The 5,665-nt window shown below is 34.5% G+C and overlaps 1 protein-coding gene and 1 long non-coding RNA gene across 2 annotated transcripts in view; both read left to right on the top strand.

Annotated features, from left to right (window-relative positions):
- The window catches only part of LOC107685194 (uncharacterized), a 9,877-nt gene extending 5,092 nt beyond the window's left edge, over positions 1 to 4,785 (top strand). The window contains exons 2-3 of the long non-coding RNA XR_001633928.1: positions 3,133 to 3,135; positions 4,673 to 4,785. This is a non-coding gene — a long non-coding RNA (uncharacterized LOC107685194). The remainder of the gene's footprint in view (positions 1 to 3,132; positions 3,136 to 4,672) is intronic.
- Positions 1 to 5,665, top strand: part of LOC107685222 (ADAMTS-like protein 3) — a 244,976-nt gene that overhangs the window by 70,580 nt on the left and 168,731 nt on the right. The window lies entirely within an intron of this gene.

Here is a 5,665-nt window from a genome sequence, read left to right as displayed (position 1 = left end):
TACTTAATTTTATAAAATATTTATATTAAAATGTATTTATATATTATATTTATAATGGTATTTGCTCTGTAATCTTTCCACATGCCAGCATCTAAATTTATGAGTAAATGTATATGTTTGTCTTTTGGTTGTTCAATGAAATATTATATGTTATATTATATACATTTGTATTATATAGCACACTGTATATATTAGACATATTTTAGTAGTTGGAGAGTGTTTTTTATTTTTAATTCGATTATTCAACTCAAACATAACATTAAAATGTCCTATTCATTCTACTAGTATACTTTTACTCATATTAATATAATAAAACAAAATGAGTTGCATCCACCTCATTTCACTCAAAATATCAGAATATTCCCAAGGCTTTGGGAATCAGTTTCAAAACTGTATGACTTTCTGTCTTCTGTGGAACATTAAAGGGAATGTTTTGAGAAATGAGAAATGTGTGTTTCTTATTGTCCATACAATGGAAGTCACATTTACTCCAATATTGTTTGGTTCCAAAAGTTCTTCAAAAGATCTCAAATTCTTTATAGGTTTGAAACCACATAATGGTGAGTAAATGATGACAGAATGTCCCTTTACGTTCCTATTTTTAAGTTCATATGATTCCAGTTATACCAAAGAACAGTGATTCCCAAACTTTTTGTCAAAGGACCCTACTTTACAAGTCAAATGTTTCACGCTTCATAGTTGTTGCTTTTCAATCTATTAGGGGCCGTTTGCATAGTGTTTCTTGCATTTTAAAAGCTAGATGGAGTGCAACAGATTGGAACAGAATGCAGGCGTCTCGAGACTTTGAACTGTCTTTATTCTCCTCTTTCTAATTCATGAAAGCTATTTTTTTTTACTCAGCTATGTTTCTATGTTTATAGCACAAGTAGTTTTGGTGACACCATAGATAGCTATGATAGCTCCCACTGGTGGGAGGCTTTTGATAAGTTCTCATGATTGGAAAACATTTTTGAGTAACTAAGTTCAAGTTGACTTAATATGCTGATCAAGAACTCCAAAAAACCAACTCAAGAACCAAATACAGCAAATAATGGTTCCTAATAACACGAGTGTTCCTTGCTAAACTTAATGTGTCACAAAGAACCAGTGAAGAAGCTTCATTTTAAAGCATTGGTTTATTGGGAGGACAGTCTGTGAGAATGAAAGGCAGTGTACGGAGAGTTTTTTTGAGGCCGAGCAGATGTTGTCAGGCAGTAACTTCCCCTTGACCAGATGCAGTTTTACTTCCAAAGCCAACAGCATTACTAAAAAAAAGGGCTTATTGTCCCTTAGATCAGTCCCTGAGAACCAGCCAAAGACCATCCACCAGTGACTGATGTGTACTCCTTATTATCCTCATCAAAATTCGACTGTGGTTGCCAGTGAGCGTTGCTAAGGCGCAGAAACAAGCGCAGGGTAAAGCCTGAAGTCTCTTAAACAGTCTGTGTCCATAAAAACAACTGTAGCCTTGCTCCATCGTTTGTCTTGGGGACGAACCAAGTTTGTCAAAGGATCTGTGAACTCTGGGATGGCAGTCTACTGTTAGTAGTAACATGAGTGATACTTGCCCATGCAAAACTTGCCATTATGATTGTAGAGAGTCCTAGTTGGTTGCAAAGGTCTTGCTATGTGGTTTCTACAGTATTTGTGTGGTTGCTTACTGGCCCACGTCAAAAGAGCACATGCCAAAATATCAGTGCTATTCTGGTTCCTAAAATGGCTGATTTTGATTGTCCAGCAGATGACAATAGTGAGTTTGATTGCTTAGAAAAAATAGCACACTTCTGAAGCTCATTAGAGATGGGTTTATTACTTTCTAAAAGACTTCTTAAAGTAGTTTGTGGTTCACTGGAGTGAACAATAGGGATTTTCATAGACTGCTTTAGTAAATCTAGAGAAAAAGTAAATATTTTTATTCCATAAGCTCACTTGAGGACTTGTTTAGTGAAATGTCACCAGGAAAAAAGTTTTAGAATTTTTATCATATGTAAATGTAAAACATCTTGTATAATCATAATTGCTGTATTGTTTCTTTTTTTTATTGCATTATATTTGTGCATATTTTGTAACATATTTGTAATGTATTTTCATTTACTACTATTGCCATTTAATTATGATGACTGCATTTCTGGGAACCCTAAAAATGTGAAAAGGGTCCATAGAAGGATGCAATTTTGACAAAAAATAATATCTCAATATTTTTGGGGATTTATTTGATGACAATATTTTGTGTGTGTGTTTTTGTGCTGGCACTTTGGCTGGTTTAGGCCTCTCATTAATAAATAAATATGACACTAAAACTGCCAATAGGTGGTGGCAAGTTTCTGTCTTAATGAGTGATTAATTGAATCATTCATTCAAACGATTTGTTCAAAATGGCTGATTCATTTAGAAATGAAGCAAGAGGTTGTGTCCGAAATCAAATACTGTACTCTCTTGAGTAGGTACTTTTTTAAATAAATAATTGCTATGCAACTGCAAAAAGAGTATGTTGGATATGATTGTGTGTACAGTAGTATGAATGTGCGTCATGTTACTGCCATTCTTAAATCCTCCCCTGTTGCCTAATGGGATAGTAAAGTATCCATCGTATGCACACTTCAGAATCACGGGTACTTTTTGCCTACTCTTTTATGAGTACTGTAAATTCAGACATACTTATTTTGTCACATATTGTTTTACTTCCCTACTATATAATAGGGAAGTGTGCGATTTTGGATGCAGCCATTTGCTGTCTTTATGAATGGATCATCAAATCACTCAAATGATTCGTTTCAAAGACAAATTAATTCAGGAACGAAACACTGCAGTGTATCTCTGAGACACACAAATAATCTGGCTTTGTTTAGAAATATTTTCATGAGCAAAAAAACCCCAGACAATATTTGACCGTGGACCACAAAACCAGTCTTAAGTGTCAATTTTTCGAAATTGAGATTTATAATAAAGCTATTTATTTATAAATAAGCTTTCCATTGATGTATGGTTTATTAGGATCGGACAATATTTGGCCGAGATACAACTATTTGAAAATCTGGAATCTGAGGGTGCAAAAAAATCCAAATATCGAGAAAATCGCCTTTAAAGTTGTCCAAATGAAGTCCTTAGCAATGCATATTACTAATCAAAAAGGAAGTTTTGATATATTTATGGTAGGAAATTTACAAAATATCTTCATGGAACATGATCTTTACTTAATACTCTAATGATTTTTGGCATAAAAGAAAAATGTATAATTTTGACCCATACTATGTATTTTTGGCTATTGCTACAAACATACCCGTGCAACTTAAGACTGGTTTTGTGGTCCAGAGTCACATATTGTCTAAAATGGAACTCACTCAATTTTTCAAACTCATTGTTTGTTGAACTGTTGTATAAGATCAATATCATATTCATGATCACGCTCATGCCTGAAATTTGGGGAAATGGTACTCTTGCTTGTGTGATATTACTTGACTAGATCATCTTATAAATATAAAACACCAAAACTGCTTTCATAACTTGAATTATACTGTAAGGCCATTCTTACTGCATTCTAATAGGCTTCATCATGCAGTGAATGCTTTTTGTTTGTTTTTTGCAAATCGAGTGATATACTCGATAATGTCAGCTCGCACATCATTAAAACAGCAATTACGATATTCTAGATGTTAAATATCGCACACCCCTAGTCCATATCAATGCTTATCAGTTCAGTTGTCAACCTGCAGCACCTGATATGTCCCCTCTAGTCCTAAAATACCCTTAAAGGTAGCCACAGATCCACGAGGAACTACAAGCTTTAGAGTTATTTTATGCACTGCATGTTGCTTTAGATACAAACCAGCTGCCAAATAACCCCTCACCACCCCCCATTACCCAGAAATCTCTCTCTCCCTCAACGTCCCCCTGCCTTTAGCACCTAAGAAGAAAAATAACAGGCCTAATGTCCTTGCGAAGTGACATCAGGATATCACATCACTGGGGAAATGTAGTCTAATTTCTGCTTGTATTTAATAAAAGGCAACAAGGCTGAGGACATGTGCCAATTGAGGTCATATCATCGTTTGCTGCTGCTGTTGAGCTGTTTTTGGCTCAGATTTGCATAAGACTGGGCGTTTGGCATGGAGAAACATGAAATGTTGTGGGTGAGAAGCTAATGTATTTCGCCCATGGGGTAAAGCCAGCAGGGGACTGAAAGCGACCCTCCCAACCCTGTTTTACTTCCCGGTATGAGTCTGATTCTGGGTGATATGTGATAATTATTGGGCTTCGCTACAGCAAGCATCACTACTATCGCAATTACTTGGGGTTAAAGATTTTGGCAAATTTTGACATGTAACTTCACATGAATGATACCTCAAATATATATATATATATTTTTTTTTTTACATTTTTAAAAGAGTTGTGCTAATACATGTGTAAGCGATCAGATTTACAGATCCCATAGACTTACATTGAAGTTGGGAATTGAGCCGTATCTAGTTTCAGATTCCCATTGCGTTGTTTTAGTTTTATGAATACAGCAAAGTTCAAGTATGGCAGTAAAAATGTTTAGACCCCCTGAAATAGCCTATGCTATTATATATATTGCTGCATATTTGAATAAATCTACCAGTTTGCATTACTTTTTTTTTTTTTTTTTAATTTAGGGCTTTTGGCACAGTTAAAGGGATAGTTCATCCAAAAGTGAAAATTTTGTCATCATTTACTCAGCCTCAATTTGTTCCAGTCCTGTATAAATTACTTTCTTCTGCTGAACACTGAAGAAGATATTTTGAAGAATGTTGGTAACCAAACAGTTGACGATAGCCATTGACTTCCATTGAAAAAAAATATTATGGAGATCAATGGTTACCAACATGTTTGGTTATAAACATTCTTCAAAATATCTTCTTCAGTGTTCAGCAGAAGAAAGTAATTTATAAGAATTATTTAATTTAATTAATAATTACACTTACGTTTGGAACGTCTTAAATGATGACAGAATTTTTCTTTGCGGCAAACTTTCCCTTTAAATACATTTTTCATTAATAATCTAACAACAACTATTAACAATAATTAAGAAATATTAAAGTCAAGTTATCTAAAAAAGGATGTGGTGGTTTATTGGCTTGATCATAATAGTCATAAATCTTTGTTCATTGTTTTTCAGACTTCTCTGCAGGTAAGGTTAGGTGTCAGGAAAAACAGTCTCATTAAGCTTGGTTTGCATTAATTATGGCTGATTATCCCGCGACCTCTGTCATTAGCTCAGTGTTGAGTGCCTGACACGATGAAGGAGAGCGTGTGTTGGCTATTCATTGTTTTAATTGAGATGCTTTTCAGCGCTGTGTGGTTTGGAGATCAGCCAAATGCTGCGATTTGCACTCTGTCCGACCCAATCCACCTTATTCAGGAACTGAGAAGCACAGAAAAATGAAGGTTTATATAAAGATCCATTGCCATTTCCATACATGTAGGTTCAGAAAAATTATTTAAGAATGCAATGTGTAAAAAAATTGTGTCATTAAAATTTACTAAATGTTCAACAGGAAATAAATAGCTACCACATGGAGCTGGTTTTCAGATGATCAGAAAGTAACCACATTGATTTTAATATTTAAAGGGATCCTATTATGCTTTTTCACTTTTTCAACTTTAGTTAGTCTGTAATGTTGCTGTTTGAGCATAAAAAAGATCT

This window comes from Sinocyclocheilus anshuiensis, unplaced genomic scaffold (assembly GCF_001515605.1).
Source record: "Sinocyclocheilus anshuiensis isolate Anshui unplaced genomic scaffold, SAMN03320099.WGS_v1.1 scaffold333, whole genome shotgun sequence".
Classification (NCBI taxonomy): Eukaryota; Metazoa; Chordata; class Actinopteri; order Cypriniformes; family Cyprinidae; genus Sinocyclocheilus; species Sinocyclocheilus anshuiensis.
The sequence above is the reverse complement of the archived record's forward strand: the minus strand, read 5'-3'. Positions and strand labels throughout refer to the sequence as shown.